Source organism: Anastrepha obliqua, chromosome 4 (assembly GCF_027943255.1).
Source record: "Anastrepha obliqua isolate idAnaObli1 chromosome 4, idAnaObli1_1.0, whole genome shotgun sequence".
NCBI classification, from domain to species: Eukaryota; Metazoa; Arthropoda; class Insecta; order Diptera; family Tephritidae; genus Anastrepha; species Anastrepha obliqua.
In genome coordinates, this window is record NC_072895.1 from 18,181,987 (window position 1) to 18,196,449 (window position 14,463).

The following is a 14,463-nucleotide window of genomic DNA, read 5'->3' on the forward strand; positions in this document are numbered from 1 at the left end:
TATGTAATAGAACAGTATGGCAGGCAGAGGGGTTTAGAATCCGATTACAGACGGACCCAAAATGACAGAAGGAGTCCGAGCGACTGTCTTCTGCCCGCAGTTCGATCTGTAAAAGTCTTTAAGGCTTCCTAATCACTGTAGCACATTTCCAGCTGAGATCTATGCTATAACCAAAGCAGCTGAATTAGCGATGAAAGGAACTCCACTCGAACCTCCACAAACATCTTCTTCGATAGTCAAGCTGCTATTAAAGCGAAAATGGCTGTAATGTCTAGCTGGGAATGCATGTAACACTGTAGGTCCAAAATGGACGAGCTCGGCGCGAATAAATAGGTCACAATTTACTAGGTATCAGAGCACAATCGAATAGTGGGAAATGAGAGAGAGAGATTGACGAGCTTGACACCACTAAGGTAGGCACCCGCTTGCGTCGAACTTATATCCCTCATTCTCAGTTTTGAAGACGGATCTAGACGAGGAACTAATTCTGGAATCACAGTATATATGGGAAGCCTCGACCACCTACAGGATTGCCAAAATAGTGCTACGAACTTGCAACACGGCAACAATCAACTTTATTTTATCACTCCCCAGGAGAGAATGTAAAATATTTGTTGGAGTACTGATGGGACATTGGCTCACTCCATATCACGTAGCTAAAATGGGATTGGTTCAGAGCGACGCGTGTAACTTATGCGAAGAAGTAAGGGGTACGTTAGAACACCTACTTTGCCACTGCTTTGATTTTAGCAGAACTAATTACAACAGCATGCGATCGGTATATCTTTTATCACTGAAGGATATTACTGACAAAAAATTAAACTGTTTAATAAGACTCATCAGGAAATGTATCACGGACTATGTTCAACACGACTGCAACAACACTAGTAACACTACGGACCCTTGTGGTCTATGTGAGATCTACTCAGATCAGCCAAATATACCTAAGCTAACCTTCCAGTGCTCTCCGATAGGGACAAAGGTACATACCAATTCAGCATATGGCTGGGTGCGGACCCTTGTGGTCTATGTGAGATCTACTCAGACCAGCCAATTATACCTAATCCAACCTTCCAGAGCTCTCCGATAGGGACAAAGGTACATACCAATTCCGCATACGGCTGGGTACGAGGTGGAGCTTAAGATATGAAGTCTTAGCTCAGCCGTTAACTTGAATTACTGATCTTTTTTGTATAAGACTGGTGACGATTAAAGCAAACTGAAACGTCAAGGAAATATATTTTGTTACATAACCTAATTTTTAACCTATATTTGAAGCTTTTCATTGAAAAGTAAATCACCAATTGCTGAAGAAAAGTATGATGCAAATTTATTTATTGTTAAAATACAGGAAATAGTGCCAGTCTAAACTATTACAAGACAAGAAAATCAAATAAAATTATACCATTTTTATGTTTAAATAAACGTTTGCGTAGTTTGGAGTGAAAACGTACTAAGTCCAATCACTCAAATTTAACGGCAGCCAAGACGAACTTAAGAAATAACTGGAAAAAATGTAGTAGAACAACTGAATATTGAGTGAATTCGCAATAAGAAAACATAAACGGTTAAGAGACACTTCTATTAAATGGTTATTTACATATATAATTGGCGCTTAAATCCTTTTTGGGTGTTTGGTCGAGCTTCAAGTGGTCTGATATCGATGACATTTGGAATACTTGCCCTAGCACCTAATAAATTAATGCATACCCCTAAACATTCTTCTCACATACACCCCGATACAAAATTCTAAAGTGTTTTTCTTTCACTTGCAGGACAAACTAAGGACTTCACGCTTTATCACGTATCTCGAATGCGAGTCACATTTTCGTGTGAGAGGAAATTTTCTCACAACTAATTATTGCGTACTTTTTGACGCTACATACATGCGTCTAATTCGAAGGCGTACAGAAAGACGGCTCGTGCTGGAATAAAACAAGCTAAGGTACTTACGCATTTAATCTTTTCCTAAAACATCGTATTTCTGCTGCTTCGTCGCACAGTGGCAGTAATGCGAGAATCCCCCTTTCTCTACTGCATAAATCCAGTTGAATTTGTGCAATGAACTGAGTTGTCTTTATTTTGAAGTCATCGGTTATTGTAGCCAAAAATTCCACAGAAAATGTCTAGCGAGGCAAATTCGCACGATTTGGGGGGCTAATTCACCATTGCCATTCAGCGCCTCTGACTTCCAGGCAATTTTATATCTGTATAATGCGCTGAAAACTCCGAGCGCTCGAGAAGATGCTATAGAGTTTTGGGCGATTACCATGCAGCGCTTTTGATTAAAAAAAAAAAACGAAAGTTGAATAAAACGTCGAGAAGAGAAAAGAATATGGAATTTTAGCTGTAGATTCAGTTCAGATTCTGAGTTATCCATTTAAAAAAAGTTCATGGCTGAATAAAGTGCTCAGAGGTGAAAATGTTGTCAAGTTTCAGTGCTAAATTCAGTGGTCATTCAGCCCCTGGGATTTGGGGATTTGTGATAGCTTTTACAAGGCGCGGAAAAGACAAAATGTTATGAAGTTATAGGTAAGGTTGAAGCGGTTTTCTACTGTGAGACATACTCAGGCTGTTGTGGAGTTATAGCTATTGACTTAATTCCCATGCAGCGCTTTTGATTGCATAAAAGTTTGTAAGCGGAATAAAGTGCTGAAAAAGAAAACGATTGTCGAGTTTTAGTCTTTGTTGTTTTGGGGTTTTTTTGTTTTGCGGATGAGGGGGCTTGAAATGCCTTATGCGGAATAAAGAGCTGAAAAGGATAAACATTGACGAGTTTTAGCCTTTGTTTTTTTGGTCTTTTTGTTTCGCGGATGAGGGAGTTTGAAATGCCTTATGCTTCATTAAAGCTGCCGTCGCAGCAATGGTATGTCCGGACACTAAAAAACTCCCCCTCGTTTGGAGTCGTCGCCCACCCTCGAACTACTTTCGCATTACATCAGGATGACTTTCGATTTTCTTCATTACAAGGTTTATGCTTGTGTGCCTGCGTCTAGGCCCCGCGTTTTTACCGTAGAAACCACTGATGATTTCCCACTTTTTTACGCTGTTTCGCATTTTGCGTTTACACTTTGAGTGGTAATGTGACCGATTGCATGGCCCAGCGTTCGACATTCTTGTTCTTAAGGTAAGCGTCGGAAGAAGATGTGTTCGGCGTTATCTTTGGCTGTATGTGGAGTGCTCGCACTTCTCTATTTTCTTATTTCTGGAAATACCCGTGACCCATCAGCATTTGAGTGGTATAAAAATTGACTTCACAGCTGGAACTGTAATGACGTGAAGTAAAGTTTTTTATTGGCCTGACCATCCACTTGCCATAGCCTTATCGTTTCGTCTTTTATTTCGCGCGCTGCAAGTTTGCTTACTCCTTTTTCCATACTTCTTCTTTTTCCCTCTCAAAAGCTAGTAAATCTATCGGTATTGAGCCCCGTTTATCACTAACAGCGGTAGGCAGCCACAACTGCACAGAACTGCCGTTCGTTGTACCGATGCTGATTCAAAACAAATTTGGTAGCTGAGTTAAGCGCGTAAAACGGAAACAGTTATGGCGCCGTAGCTATACAGGTACATATCTATGAAATACGAGTTTTTTTTTTTCAATTTCAAACGTTTATTAACAAAAAATGGTTACAAATTTAATCTTCAAAATAATAGCCATCGCTAGCGACACATTTTTCCCAACTCTCAGGCAATTTGTGGATGCCGCACCAAAAAAATTGGCCGTCTTTGGCCGCAAACCAATCATCGAACCATTTTTTGCCTTCTTCGTGAGAATTGAAGCGCCGCTCGGAAAGTGCGTGGCCCATCGATGGAAACAAATGATAATCGGAAGGCGTCAAATCTGGTGAGTAAGCCGCATGCACCAGCGGTTCCCAATCCTACGTGTCCACCAATTGCCTGGTCCTCTTGTTCGATTTGGCGGTGCATTGTCATCAAGAAAAATTACTTTGTGACGCCGATCGGCATATTCTGGGCGTTTTCGGTGTATAGCGCTGTTCAAATCGGCCAATTGTCGTTGGTACCGTACACCGTCAACAGTTTCACCTGGTTTTAAAGCTCGTACCAAGTCATACCACGCTGATCCCAGAAAACACACAGCATTGCCTTGCGGTCGAAGCGATTTGGTTTGGCCGTTGTTTTTGTCTTGTGGCCGGGCGGACCATACGATCGTTTCCGCTTGGGATTGGAGAAATACACCCATTTTTCATCACCCGTAACGATTCGATGCAAAAAAGACTTCCTTTTGAACCGGAAGAGCAGCATTTCACAAGTGGTTCTTCGGTTCTCTTGCTGCCTTTCAGTCAGTTCATGCGGCACCCATCTTCCGTCCTTTAAAATCATGCCCATGTCTTTCAAACGTTTGGAAATGGTTTTTTGGGTCACTCCCAACTACTCTGCCATCATTTCTTGCGTTTGACCATCATCTTCATCCAATAATGCTTGCAATTCGGCGTTCTCAAACTTTTTCGGTGGCCGGCCTCGGTTCTCGTTTTCCACGCTAAAATCACCACTTCTCAATTTTTCAAACCACCTGAAGCACTGTGCTCTACTTAGAGCATGCCCACCATAAGCTTCTATAAGCATTTGATGAGCTTGAGAAGCGTTTTTCTTCACTTGATAACAGAAAATCAACAATGTCCGCAAATCGTAGTTTGAAGGCACGAAATTCGGCATTTTTAAGAGCGACAAAAATGCATTGTTGTATGAAACGTAACAAACAATGAACTGAATATTGTTGATAGATGACAGACGAAAAAACAAGACATTTGTGAAGGTTTAAAAATAGCGACATCTATGAATTAATAGCTGAAAGTCTCATTTCATAGGTATATACCGTAGATTCAGCCTGCTTTCGAATTGATTGATTTCATACAATTGTTTTTAGCTGTATTCAGCGCTGAGTGCCAGAATGCGTTCTTTAGTTTGAGGTGCATCCCTTCCCTTTGCTTTACTTTACTTTGCGCTGCACTGTGAATTCCCTGATGTCGCATTTGATTTTTCTCAAAAGGTAAACAAGTCTAATTTTCCATAAAATATGGACTTAGCTCATTTTCAACAGAAACCAGCTCTTATGGCATATTTACCTATGGTTCATTGATTGCATTGTTATTGACTGCGGCTTGCCAAAAGAGAGTAAAAGCAACCAATACTTGAATAACTTGTATTTCTCTCCAACAATGCACATTGGAAAGCGCACTTTGTAGAAAATATTTATATTTTTGCAAAGTTGTAAACATTTATGAGTGCACGTGTTTGCTCACGCACACTGACATATGCACACAAAAAAAAATCGTATATGTGCAGAAATGAAAAATTCCGATATTCGTGCATACACTCAACTACATAACCTGCTATGCTATGCTATTTGCATTTATTTGTGCTGAAGTATGTCAGCAATTTTTGTTGAATGATGAAATAAAAAAGTAAACCAAGCGTTTCCTGCTCAAACTGGGTGAATAACACATATTCGTCATATTTATTTGATTGGCAAAAATAAGAATAAAAGCAAAAAAAATAAAAAAAAATAGGCACATAAATTTCAAATAAAAATTTTCACTGCTATAGTGATATTTTTTTATTTTTATTTTTATTTTGTTTTTTTTTTTTTTTATTAACTTATGCAATGTAAAAGAACAAATCTGAGTATTTCTTATTTCGTATTCAATATTGAAGTTTTGTGTTAAAAATATTTAGATTCCTATTTTGGAAACTCTTAAAGCATTTCGGAGAAATATTTATTTGCGAGACCTAAGTGAATAAAGCAAGCAAAGTAAATGCATTAAGTGGCCAATGCAATAGATTTACCAGTGCTTGGTGGTCTGTCTGTGCAAGAGATTTTTTGTCTTTTCCTTGTTCACTCCTCTCGGGTGCATAGGGCCTCGACAAGCCTCAGTCTTGCGTTGGTTTCGTTAATCTATTTGATTTCTGACAGAGTAGGTGATTAGCCTGCCGTTATCAAATAGTTATAATAATAGTTAGTTATAAATTACTTATAAAAAATTATTTAATTTTTAGTTTGTAAATATTTTTATTTTTATTTAAAAAAAGGACTAATTTTATTTCCTGTAAAGGATTTTTAGTAAATTAAAAAACCGAAAATTATGTTTTACTTACAAAATTTATTTACAAATTATTTATAAAAATAGTGTTATTATTATTTTGTTTTAATATTTTCCTTTTTTTGTAAGACTCCTGTCTCCCCTCCTAAAAAACAAAATGATTTTCATACTTTCAGACAAAATAAGGAATAATTTTATTTTACTCAAATTATGTTTTGTAAATAAGAAAGTTATCAAATTATTTCTATAAAAGAATATTGTTACTATTTTTTGGTTTTATTTATAGCTCTCTTCTCTTTAAAAAAGCATTTTACACACTTTTAGGAAGAATTTTATTTAATACAATAATATATATTTATAAGTATTATTTTCATAAATTACTTACAAACAATATTGCTATTATTAATTCGTTTAACATTTTTATTTATATTTTAAAGCCTGTTTCTGTTCTCTTAAAAAAAGTATTATACACGTTATTTAGTGCAAGAAAAAAAAAATACTTTTATCAATAAATTTTTTTTGATAAGCTACTTATAAAAACGTTTGAAGTATTTTTTTATTATTATTTTTATTTATTTTTTAAATTATTACATTTAAATTTTTTATATTACCATATTTGTATATGTATTTAATGCTGACTTCTCTCTCCATTAATAAAATGCTTTTAGGAAGAATTTTATCTCACAAAATAAATGTTTTTTTTTTTTTCAATTAAAAAAAAAAAACTTTTTGTAAAAACTATTTATAAGCCACCTAAAAAAAATATTTTAGTTATATTTTCTTAAAAAACGGAAGAAAGTTAAAAAAATTACTAAAAAAAATATTTCAGTTAAAAAAATATTTAAGTGTGTAAAACACTTTTTTTTAAAGAGATGAAAGCTATAAATAAAACCAAAAGTTAAACAACTACTAAAAAACTATAACTAAAATTTTTTTTAGTAATTTTTTAACTTTCTTAAGAAAAAATTTCATTTTTGAGGGAAGCATTTATTTCACACGATAACGGTGTTTTGTAAAACTAAAATACTAAAAAAAATATGATATAAAAACAAATTAAAAAAAAAATTATTTATAAACAATTTGTGAAAATATTATATATTCTTATTATTATTTTTAAGACTTGTATTTTTATATGAAGCTATATTCTATTCACTTAAAAACTATTATTATATACTAAATTTATTGATTATAAATTAGAAAAAATATACAAATTTACTGAAAAATAATAAATTTATTGTAATTACTAAATTTATTAATTATAAAAAAAATAGTTTTTTATATATTTTTTGTAACGTTCTTTTCTTAAAAAAAACATACTTGTTTATAGAAACTGTTGGTTTGATTTATTGAAATAGACTGAAAACATAAGCAAGCGCGTATATGAATTCAGGAATGTATACAGGAATGAATACAGGAAGAGAAAAAAGAGATGAGGATAAAGAAATAGTGATGGGAAGTGTTGCCACATTTATATATTTCCAACACTCCTTCTCAACACTTTACATAAACATAAATTATTTTTATATGTTATTTGTTTTAATTTTTAAAATTTTTTATAATTTTTATTAATTTTTAAATTTTTTTATTATATTTCTTTATCTTTTAAATTTTTCTGCATTTTTTTATATTTTCCTTATTTTTTTATTTTAAAATTTTTTTAAAATTGAATTTTTCCATTTTACAAAGCTCTGCATTCTCATTTTTTCAAAATTCTTTTTAAATTTCTTGTAATTCCTTTCAAACCCTTATCATTTCTGTGCCAGAAAATGTTTACGGAGAGGCATGCGCGGTGCCAATATTAACATTTTCTCTGATAGTCAAGCAGCTTTAAAATGCTGGATAACTTCTCATTCCAATCATGAGGGGCACGAAGGGAATGAAGTTGCGGACACTTTAGCAAAAAGGGGGCGGATACTCCCTTCATAGGTCATTTACCTTTCTGCGGGGTATTCAAAAGTGCTTTTCTGTCTAATCTATTACTGGAGCGCCGAATCGGGTATGCGGCAATCGAAAAGACTCATAGATCCTGAACGGATAAAGGCAGAAGCAATCATTAACATAAGCAGAAAGGACATAAAACTTTACACTGAACTACTAATGGGACACTGTAAACTTAATTATCACATGAAAAAGATAGGTGCGATAGAAAACGATTCTTGTAGACCCTGCAAAAAGGCACAAGAAGCAACAGAACATGTTCTTTGCGACAATCCAGCAGTGTGGCACGACGCTAACTAAATTACCTGGCAAATGGGGCTATAAATCCAAACCCGCTGGTAGAAATGAAGCCTACAGCAGTTTTACGATTTATTAACAGCCTAAAACTGTTCGAGTAGGCTACATCGCTGCACAATATAAAAAAATATATAATAATAATATCTTTTCTTAAAGAACATATTTTTCTAATTTTTTTTTAATATTTCTTTATTTTTTCTTTTTTTTCATATTTTTCTTAAATATATCTTTATTTCTTCTTCTTTATTTTTAAATTGTTTTTAATAGAATTTTTTAATTTTACAAAATTCTTTTTAAATTCCTTTCAAAAATAAAACGATTCTCTTTATGAAAACCATAAATTAAGAATAAGTTTTAATATCGATTACAAACACTTTAATTTTTGTTTAATTTTTTCTAATATTTCTTAATTTTTTTAAGCCTTTTTTATTTTAATTTATTTTTAATTTAGTTTTGCAATTTTGGAAAACTCTGTTTTCTCTTTTTTCCAAAATTTTTCTTTATTTTTTTAAATTAAAAAATGTTTTTTTTTTTGTAATTTCTATATTCTTTCACTTTTTTAATTCTATTTTTTATTACAATTAGAATTACTCGTAATTCCTTATTTGAATTGGTGGCCGTGACGACATGCGCTGCAACACCTCCAAATATTCGTACCTCTGTAGTTAACTTGATTATTCTCATAAAATAGCCCCGTTTTTCGCTACAATTTTGGCTACAAGATAAAGTTAAAAGAAAAGTAATGCTACATAAATGTCAAAAGCACGCAAAAAAAAAAAAATATACGAAAATCGATAGCTTACACACACACACTCACATGCAACTCAGAGTACGCAGTTACACACCAGCATTCACCTGTACGTGCGTATATCCTTACGAGCCGCTGATGCGACATCTGCCTATTTTCTCACAACAATTTACTTTATTGTCGTTATATGCGCCTCCATGGGTTAATAAATAACAAAAAATACCTGAATAAAAAAAAATATTCAAATACACGTCAAGCCTAAAAAAATTGATATCGCAGTGATTGGTCACAATTTTTTCCCCCACACACAATCGTTAGCTGGCTGGTTGTTGGCAATATTTTCAGCCTCAACTGTCAATTAAATGCGAATGTAGGCTGACATTTAGGCCGTAAAAAAATGTTTGCTGCGACTCTTGTGTGTGTGTGTGTATGTATGTATGAATATAATTGCGTATGTGTGTGCGCATGCACCTGCACAGCCGGTGAAGTCTCATAATATTGTAAATAAATATACAAACAAATGCATTTTTTACTTACTCTGTACTCAGCCGTAGCATAAATGTTTGCCTTTGTACAGGCGCAGCGTAATTTGATTGTTGTTTGTGTGTTGCTTTCTGATTTTTTCGGTGTGTCTCGCCAATTGCACGTAACGTTTAACTGTCTGCACACATGCAGATTTATTTATTGTACGAAGGTACATTTCGTTTTTCAATAATTCTTTTGCCCTCTTTGCTAGGCCGTATGAAACAATGTTACACAAATTTTTTTTCCAATAACGATTAACTGCTGCGGAATTCTGTATGCGAATTTTTTGTTTAAGTTGCCGAAAAAATTAATAAGTTTTTCGGCGTTGAAATCCCGAAAAAAAGATGCTATGTTAATTCTATATTGGCAGTGGCGCTGTTATCACATGTCAATGCTTTTCGCCGTTAATTGTGGCTCTCGCCATGGATACAATGTAATTTATTTAATTTTACTCCAAGAAAAAAAAAAACAAAAAATTGCTCACTCGACTCTTGAAATTTAAATTGCCACAAAAACCTTAAGGATATTTAAATGATTTTGCTCTGCAATTGAAATGTTGAATAATTTGGTAAGAGGTTAGGGGTAGTCAGAGGCCCGAAAAAACGATAATTTTCAATTTTTTTGGTAGTCAATTGCTTTCTTTTAAAAAAATAAAAACATATCATTAATGCATCTTCTTTCGACTTGACTTTAGCAAAATTTCAAACAAAAAAACTATTAATTGTAAAAGTTATCGCTGTTTGTGTGCAGCCTGTTTCGCCAGAAGTCCCTTGCGGTGATCATCACAAGACCTTGGAAATTCGCCTAAAATCAATCGGACAAGAGAAATAAGTTTTATTAATAGATAATCTGTGCCTGATAGAAGCTTTGTTTTTCAAAATTAAGAATATGGGGGCCTCAGGAAATATTTTTCCAATTTTCGAGAAAAACCCGACAATTAATTGTTAAAAAAAATTGAAATTTTGAAAAAAAATCCTTCTATCAGGCACGAGTGTTTTAGGTTTTCAAAAGCAGCATACATTTTATTGAAATCCACCAAGCGGTTTTCAAGTTACAGTGATCACCAGTTTAAAAAACATAGATCTGAGAAAAGCGCATTTAAAATTAGCTACTTTCTCTCGAACGCTCCGGAGCGCCCGAACGCCCTTTGTTAGTTGTTGAATAACTCGAAAGGTATTTGTCGGATTCACTTCACATTTTCTCATAATATTTTTAAGAAATTATATTTTAAGAAAATGTAAAAAAAATCAAGTTTTTTGAAAATTCTGACTACCCATAACCCCCTGAGGAGATAATAGCAAATACGCATATTTTGCCTTGCAATCTGTCGGCATTAGAAATCTGATATATCGATCTGCCAGCACATATTTCTTCTCATGGGAGGTAGATAATGGATAAATGGGATTCCTATGCATGAGTTTGCTTATCACATACTTTCCAACCAATCAGTGAGAGAATACGAGTACACCTCGGTTGACCTTTTATGACTGGGGCCGTTTTAAATTTTGTCCATGCGCACCCCTTTAAACACTGAGTGAAATATTATCGACTTTTCAGTTAATGGCTTCGATACCCGAAGGAGCTGTAACTGGTTGTGGTCAGTAGTCAACTTGGCTATAAAATTTATGATACTAATTTTCAGGTAATCCCTTGAAACCTCGCACGATATCTGAACTCTACGTTCTAACTTAAAGGGTTATTGAAAATACTTTATTATTTCAATCTCTGTCGTCAGTAGTTTCCACCTCTTCTCACAAAATATCCCACCAGTATCTATTCCTTTATATATTTTCTTCAATTATATACAGAAAAAGGAAAACTTTGCCAACATTTACGTAAGTAAATCTAAATAGCTATTTTAAAGGACCATTTTATTGAAGCGAATTCTTTTGTAAGGCAAAAAAAGTGAGAAAGAAGTTAGAAAAGAAATTTAAATATTGACTACTCCACTTATCTAAACCATTGAAATTGAAGTAAATATACACCAGTCGTGGAGGAGGGATTTCAGAAATCTTTTTAAACAACAAAAAACAAAAAAACAGCTCTATTGGCAGCTTTTAGCGATTAGAAAGTTAATGGAACTCATTAGAGCCGAATGCCACCTAATTTCTGCAGAGCCATCAGCTTTGATTGATTTTATACACTGACAAAAAGAAATTCAAACCTGGAAGACCCTGTACAGATAAGATGCTAAAGTGAAATTAACACTTGAAAGACCCTGTATAAATAAGATACTTTTATGTACAGAAAAGTTAAAAAAAAACAATTTTAGATGACTGAAAAAATAAAAATAAAACTATGCAGCTGCCAGAACAAAACAAAAAGAGAAATTCAAACTTGAAAGACCCTGTAAAGGAACGACCCTGTACAATTTTATGTACAGAGAAATTAAACAAAAATAAATTTCAGATGACTGAAAAAAAACAATGCTTAAGTAAGAATTTCGAACTTGACTGACCCTGTACAAATAAGATATTATTTTGCCAAGAGAAATTAAATCGATTTTGGATGACTGAAAAAATAAAAGATTTTTAACGATTAAAAAACAATGCAAAATTTGACACTTGACAGACCCTGTAAGAAAAAAAAATCAGATGATGCACGGTCTTTCAAGCTCTATTTTCTTTTCTGAGTTCAAACTGTTCAGGTGTTGGAACATAGACTTCAAAAAAAAAAATAACTTCAAACTTGAAAGACCCTGTACAAATAAGATACACTTATAGAAGTTAAAAAAAAACAATTTCAGATGACTGAAAAAAAATAAATAAAAATTATTAAAAAACAATGTTTAAGTATGAACTTCGAACTTGACAGACCCTGTAAGAAAAAAAATTAGATGACTAAAAAACACACTGCTTCTCAGCTCCAGTTTCTGAACTCAAACTGTTCAGCTATTAGAACAAAGCACTGCAAAAAAAAAGAAATTCAAACTCGAAAGACCTTGTACAAATAAGATACTTTTAAGGACAGAGAAATTAAAAAAAAAACAGTTTCAGATGACGGAAAGAATAAAAGATTTTAACTATCAGAAAAAAGCCTTAAGTAAATATTTCGAATTTGACACACCTTGTAAAAAAATATATTAATAATTCAGATGATACATGGTATTTCAAGCTCCAGTGTCTTTTCTGAGTTCAAACTGTGCAGCTGCCAGAACAAAGCACTGCCAAAAAGAGAAATCCAAGCTTGAAAGACCCTGTAAAAGAAATTTTAAATAAACGAAAAAAATACTTTACTTTTCAAATTCGAGTATATTTTTTAAATTAAATTTGTGACAGCTGTCCACACAAAATATTCCAAAAACAATATATTCGAACATGACAGACCCTGTACGAGCACAATATTTTCACTACTGCAAAGCTATTCCTTATAAATATTAACTTTTATGAGCTACGTAGGCATACTTTAAATGGAATAGTGACATCTAAACTGAAGAACAAAAACAAATTTTCGGACATTTGTTGTCTAGTGTGGTGTTGTAGTAATTATTAATATTTGCCTTTAGCTTGAAAAGACAACACCTTAAGTTGAATTGTGAAATATTAATACAAATCTAAATAAATAGTCGAATGAAAGCAAGAAACACAATTTTGCATGTAATTGTATGCATACACACACACGCACACACACACAAATGTACTAGTATTCCTTTTTCTGCATAATTAAAAGCCCTTACCGTAATTAAATTTTGTGCATGAGCTACAATTGTGTGCCTGTGGTAGAAATAATACACGTATGTACGTATGTGTGCGTATGTGTAGTTGTATGTTGATTGGTCACTGCTCACATTAATTATGAAGATTTCCCATTCGATTGGCCCAAATTACAAGTACACGACATAATTTATGTGTTAAGCCGCATTATGCCTAATCAAATATTAAAGAAACAATAAAACAACAACTAAATTTACATAGAAGCAAAGATCATCAGATTCCTATACATATATGTATGTATGTGTGTGTGTGTGTGTAAATGCTTATTCACTTAAATCACTTTCTTCGACCAATAAGTAGACTACAAATGGCCAGAAGTAAGCTTAAATTGAAAACGAAATTAAATTTGCTCACATTCCGACACACACACACACACACACACACACACCTACGCATAGACGCACACAAAATTTAACTACTTCATTCGTACAAAATTCAGATGTGTTTTCGAATATTGTAAGCAACTATTAAATGTTTTCGAATGGTTGGCGTTAATTTGATTTGCTCGAATCAAAATAAATCTGTTTGCATATTTTGCATTGTATGAAGTTGGCTACATTTGCCACATATAGCCGAGTATTTCATGCTACTTAATCGTACTAATCTGTGAACTCTCATATGAAATATAAAAACGAGGGTCAACTAATAAGTACTGCTGAACTGAGTAGATAAGGGATACCTTCAACAAATACAAATGAGCTTCTTCCAGCTGCTTCAAGATTATCGGTGGACGCAAATTATGATGAAGCAAGCAAGATTTCAAATGATATGGGGATGGTCTCATGCACAGAAAAGAGAAAATAAAATTAAAAAAGGTTTGGACTTTCATCTAAATATCTTTGGATCCCACTACCCATCACATAACCTCGTTCAAACCCAGTTCCCTCAATAAGCCGGGGATTGAGCTGGCCTGGACTGAGCGCATTTGCCTTTCCGCTGGCTGAATAATTTCATGCATAAAAATTACTTTGAGCTCCGAGTTGAAGAGGGAGAATTCAGCTCAATCTGTTGAGTTCAAGCGTTTGCTTAACCTTCGCTGTGTTCGCTAAAAATTGTTGATAATTAAAAAATAATAAAAAATTATCACAAGCCGAAAATTAGCTGCAGCGCAAATGAATGCAATTTAAGAAAGGAATTAGTAGTAATTTTTTGGCCGAGTTTTTAGTGGAATATGTAAAGAAAA

The 14,463-nt window shown here is 33.6% G+C and overlaps 1 protein-coding gene across 1 annotated transcript in view; it reads left to right on the forward strand.

Moving 5' to 3' along the window:
* The first annotated feature begins 1,784 nt into the window (after window positions 1–1,784).
* LOC129245990 (uncharacterized) overlaps window positions 1,785–14,463 on the forward strand; it is a 39,885-nt gene continuing 27,206 nt past the window's right edge. Inside the window, exon 1 of the mRNA XM_054884465.1 lies at window positions 1,785–1,945. The gene's annotated coding sequence lies outside the window, so the exon portion shown is untranslated. The remainder of the gene's footprint in view (window positions 1,946–14,463) is intronic.